The sequence below is a fragment of the Meriones unguiculatus genome, assembly GCF_030254825.1.
Source record: "Meriones unguiculatus strain TT.TT164.6M chromosome 13 unlocalized genomic scaffold, Bangor_MerUng_6.1 Chr13_unordered_Scaffold_60, whole genome shotgun sequence".
In the NCBI taxonomy this organism is placed as follows: Eukaryota; Metazoa; Chordata; class Mammalia; order Rodentia; family Muridae; genus Meriones; species Meriones unguiculatus.
Window position 1 is genome coordinate 129,036 of NW_026843665.1, and position 6,000 is coordinate 135,035.

Below are 6,000 nucleotides of genomic sequence, written 5' to 3' on the forward strand. Positions count from 1 at the left end.
ATCCGATGTCTGGTTGCTAGCATAGAGGGACCCTGGATCTGGGGCTCTGCAGGCACTCATTTTAAGGCATGCTCAGAGCTCTTTGGTCTAATGAGAGAACACAGGGTTTCCCCCAGTTTTCTACTCCCAGATGTGTCCCTGCTTGGGCAAATGTGGGTGTAGGAGCTCTATCAGCTCAGTGGTGCTGCAGCTGCAAAACTTGGAAGCTGGTAAAACAGTCCACTGGGGGAGTCCAGCGACAGCTGCAGAAGTGGGAGGCAGGTATAGATGTCTGATGGGAAGCCTTGTGGAGACCCTACAGCGGTCTGCAGTCCTGGGTGGCCTGTACAGCCAGCTGCCCTCCAGTTAGGGTCTGGGAAGCTGGTACAGTCACTGGCTGGGAGGCCCTGAAGGGCCAATACAGTTGCTTGTGGACCTGGGACATAGAAGGCTGGTATAGCCAGCAACTGCCGCTGAGGACTTAGGAGGCCTGCTCCTTCTGTCTTAGTCAGGAAGCAGGGTGTGATTAGCTAGAAGCTGCAGGGCACTGTGGGCTGCCTCGGCTAAGGAGAAGGGAGACCTGCCAAGGGTAAGTGCAGAGGGATTGAATGTTCCTACTCTCAGTCCCCAGAGGAGTCCTTGGATGACATGGATCCAAATGGTCTCAGGTCATGTTTTGTCCCTTCTCACCAAGGAAGCATCAATGTAGATGTCCTGGCTTTAGCTGCATCTCCACTCACCAATTTCAGAGTTCAGATACTCGTCCTCTCAGATATGATGTGTGCTGGTCGCTACCATCTTGGATCCCTTGTTGTCCTTTTTTTAATAAGTATATTTTTTGTCAAGTTTGATACAAGTCATGTAAGCATAAAGATATGGAAAATAGAAATGTAACTATCTTTCCCAGAACAAGTAGAAGATATGTAGTTCTTCTTTAATTCAGACTTTGTTAATGTGGTGCACGTTTATATTTAATTTATTGATCATTAATCATAAAAAAATATATTAATAAAATGTTAAATTTTATTCATTGTCTCTCTAGTAGCAGTGATGATCTTGTAGGTCTCCATCATTACATCTGTGTAGAGGTACTTTTGGGAAGGATTCACCAAAGCTCACTTTTCCTGAGCAGGCTTTTTCCTGATGTATATTATCATAAGTTATTGCGTTCTAAACATCACTGTACTTGTGTACAATAGAACACATGATAGTGACCATAGTATAAATTTATATTTGTTCATGTTTTCATACATTCATTATTAATAACAAATAAATCATGAACTTGTATCACATTCATAAAGTCTAGTCTGAGCAGGGGATTTTTAATAATTAAACTAATTACTTAATTAGTTTTCCAAACTCATTGAAAATAAAGTCAAATAAATCACACTACAAAAAATCACTATGATTACAAGCCCTCTGGAAATTGTTGTGTTTATGATGGTTCACTTTACAAAATCAGTATGACTACAACTAAATGAATGCATTCACTGTGATAAAGCTGAGTTCTTCTAGGTCTTTTTAAATATGTGATGAACCACTTATGGAAAAATGATGCTATAAGTGAGGCATGTAATAAAGTTTCTCCCAATCAATGGTATCTTGTAGGGTACAAAACACCCACAATAAAGGGGGAAACTATGAATGTAAACAAAGGGATAAAATGTAAATATGAACCTTTATTTTACAGTTATGCCAAATTGCAACCTTAATTTACACTGACAAATAGATCATCATTGTAATGATTATGGTAAAGCTTACACATATCCTAATTATCTTTGCAGGAATGAAAGAACACATGTTTATGGGAAACCCTATGAAAGTAACCAGTGTGGTAAAGCCTTCACACATCACACTGATCTTCAAAGGCATAAAAGGAATCAGAGTGGAGAGAAACCATGTGAATATAATCAATGTGGTAAAGGCTTTTTGCAACACAGTAAACTCCACCTACATAGAAAAACAAATGCTGGAGAGAAACCCTATGAATGGAATGAGGGTGAGAAAATCTTTTCCCAATATGGAAATCTCCAAATGCATAAAAGAACACAAACAGGAGCGAAACCATACCAATGTAATCAAAGTGATAAAGCCTTTGTATGTTGCAGTGATCTCCGAAAGCATGAAAGAACTCATACTGGAAAGCAGTCCTGTGACTATAATCATTGTTGTCAAGCCTTTTCACAACAGGGTAGTCTCCAAATGCATAAAAGAACACATACTAGAGAGAAACTTTATGAATGTAACCAAAGTAGTAATGCTTTTTCATGCCCCAGTAGTCTCCAAAGGCATAAGAGAACACATACTGGAGAGAAACCCTACAAATGTAATCAGTGCGGGAAAGCCTTTTCAAACACTAGTATTCTCCAGGAGCACAAACGAACACATACTGGAGAGAAACCCTACAAATGTAATCAGTGTGGTAAAGCCTTTTCACAACCCAGTGGTCTCCATGTGCATAAAAGAACACATACTGGAGAGAAACCCTACAAATGTAATCACTGTGGGAAAGCCTTTTCACAACACAGTAGTCTCAAAAAGCATAAAAGAACACATACTGGAGAGAAACCTTACAAATGTAATCAGTGTGGGAAAGCCTTTTCACACCCCAGTACTCTCCATGTGCATAAAAGAACACATACTGGAGAGAAACCCTACAAATGTAATCAGTGTGGTAAAGCCTTTTCACACCCCGGTAGTCTCCATGTGCACAAAAGTACACATACTGGAGAGAAACCCTATGGATGTAATCAGTGTGGGAAAGCCTTTTCACACTGCAGTAATCTCCAGGTGCATAAAAGAACACATACTGGAGAGAAACCTTACAAATGTAATCAGTGTGGGAAAGCCTTTTCACAAAACAATAGGCTCCAAGTGCACAAAAGAACACATACTGGAGAGAAACCCTATGAATGTAATCAATGTGATACAGCCTTTGCAAGTTGTAGTGGTCTCCAGAGGCATAAAAGAATTCATACTTCAGGGAAACCCTAAGAATGTACTCAAAGTGGTAAAGCGTTTGAATATTGCTGTGATCTCCGAAAGCATGAAAGATTTCATACTGGAGTGAAACTCTCTGAATATTACCAGTAAAGCCTTTGCATGTCACATTTTTTTTCAAAGCCAGGAAAAAAATCATACTAGAGAGAAAACCTTATGAATGTATTTAGTATGATAAAATCTTTGTTCATTTTTATAGGCTTCACTTTCATGAATGATTGATACTGACAAGAAAGCTGATGACTATGGTATAATTAGCAATTGACTGCATCTCACTACATAGCATGATGTGATATGAATATGTATTTATAATTTGATGTTCCATGATTGTGTATGTTTCTGCTAATTATCCGTTTGTCATTTCATCTTGAAGTACTATGTTCTATAGGAAATATGTAAAAAAAAGGTTCTAGATAATGTAACAGCAAGGATAATTACTAAAATAGAACCACTTCTGGTGTGTGTGTTTAAGGTTCATGGGGTTTGAGGCCATGGCAGATATGTACAGAGTGGGACACAACTTTGTCCCATCTCCTTTGGCCATCTAAATATGATGATTGAGGTCTGGTTACCTGCTTTAGACAACCTGAGGACAAGCTACCTCCTACTGTATTCTCTGTATCTACTCAGCTATGGTGAGTCAATTCTCCAGTTCTTCCCCTCTTCTTTTGTCTTCTCAGACATGTGTACTTGTTAGTCAGAATACCAAGCAGGCCACCACTTTGTGGTCTCAAATAGGAGTTTAAATCTCCTCAGTCCCCACTCTGTCATCCCTGTAATCTCTCTGCCTAGCAGGAATAAGGATATTCTGAATAAACATTTCTATATCTCCCTTGGGTGAATATCTAGTCAATCAATGAACTCCATGAAATTCTGATCTCCTCTGAAATGTCATTGTTCAAAAGACCTATTCCTGTAGATGAGGTATTTTCTGCTCAATAACATTATGTCATTCTTTGAATACCTTGCAGGAGAGACATAAGCTGAGCATGGAGGAGGAATTTACAGATGGGAAGTTTTTAATACATGGCTTGGTTATATTACTGAGTTGTGTATCTCTTACCTGCTGTCTAAACCTATTAAACCTAAAGGGTGAATTAGGTACCATATGTTGTACTTCACCACTGAGAAAAGCTGCTGAGGTGCCTTTTTGACAGAAGGGGATCTGGCTTCCAGGTTCTCCCAGCATCCCTCAGTCCCTACCTTCTAAAAGGCATGATTGGCATACTCAACCACTACGGTTAACTTTCCAGTCCTGTAGAATAGGCTTCCGCTCTCCTAGAGGCTCTTCCCCATATAGCTAGATATTTTGTTTTCTTCTATATGCTTTTCTTCTCTCACTCTTCCTTTCTTTGCTTCTTCTCTGCTTTCTGTTTACTCTCTGTGTGTTCTCTCTCTATTTCTTTTGCTCCCTCTGTCTCTCTTTCTCTCTACACATACTTCTCTGGCAACATTTATATTTTCTGCATGGGAGCTTCCATGCAATTCCTTAGAAACTGGGAACCCTCTGAGAACTGTTTGCAATAAGCCTGCTTTTAAATGCATTCACATGTCTTCAATTACCAAATTTCACTTGCAGGAAGAAAGATAAAGTGAAACCTTATATATTTATCACTGTTCAAAATTAGTCACAATGCAGAAATATGTTAATATGTTTCCAGTTTTCGTTAATAATTTGTGTTTTAACCATTGTTTTTTTTTTTTCTTTTTTCCTTAGCTACTTATCAGTGAACTAGGGAAATTGCATATGGGAAGATGGGAAGTGGGTGAGAATGGGTGGATTTGGAAGGGGATACAGCCAGAACACAAAATGAAGAAATTGTAATAAATAAATAATTAAAGGTGATTTCATTTTCAATCATTGATTTCTTTTTTTTTTCATTTGAAAGAATAGTCTCAATATGAATCTCAGGCCTACCTGGAAGTTAGTATACATACTAGATCTGCTTACCTTGCCTTCTTAGTGTCTGCAGTATAGTTGGGCACGGTCTACCTCAGTAACTGAGTTCTTTCAATGGGCTGATTAAGAATGAATCGCTGAGTTCAAATGGTCATGGTAGGCAGGACACAGGCTCTGGTCTTAACTCCAGTAAGAGAAAAAATATCTTTGTTCAACTACAGTTGTTTGGCTTAAAATCCTCTCCTATAATTATAAAGAAAAATATTTTTTTCTTTAACATTGAGTTTTTATCACTCATCATAGTAAATCGTAGTTCTGTCCTTATTCAACATATACTGAGCAGGTGCCTCACAGACATAAGTATGTATATGTATGTGTCACTACTCATTACACTCATCCCAACATTCTACTAAATCACTGAGGTTGAAACCACCTAAGCCAGGCTTGGTAACACAGGCCTATAGTCATGGTGTACAGAAAGAGGAGGCAGGAACTTCAAGATTTCAATGACATCCTAGCAAATATCCAAGGTCAAACGTATAATGGGAGGTCCACAATACAAAGGAAGACTGATTGGCTAAGACCAATGTCCATAGTCCTCCCTACAGCCCCAGAACATCCAGGCCATGCCAGCACCATGTGTTACCTAAGGAATTTGCCACCCTTTCCTTGTTAATGTTTCCTGTCCAAGACAGCTCAGGTCACTTCAGAGTCAGACTCATTCTGGGCATTGAAGATTAGAACACTCTTGGAAGTGGGAGAATTAGCCTCAGGCAGTGGTTAGTTCCTTATTTATATATCCTATGGAAATGGTTAAACACAAAAACCCTTACCCACACAAGCCATATAAATGGACTCAGTAAGTTTTGTTTATATACATCGGTCCATACTTATTCACACATTCTTTTTTAAGACATTGGAAGGAAAGAATTTGGAACAGGGTGGAGAAAGGACAAGAATAGGGGAAATGGTGTAATATATTTGAATTAACATCTGTAATATTAAATTTAAATAAAATTTGGCTATAGAGGGCATAGGAGTTAATAGCACTGGGTGATGTTATAGAAGATAGCATACCCTGTAAATGAATTCCCAAGGGATCTGCTGTCCTCTTTGGCCTT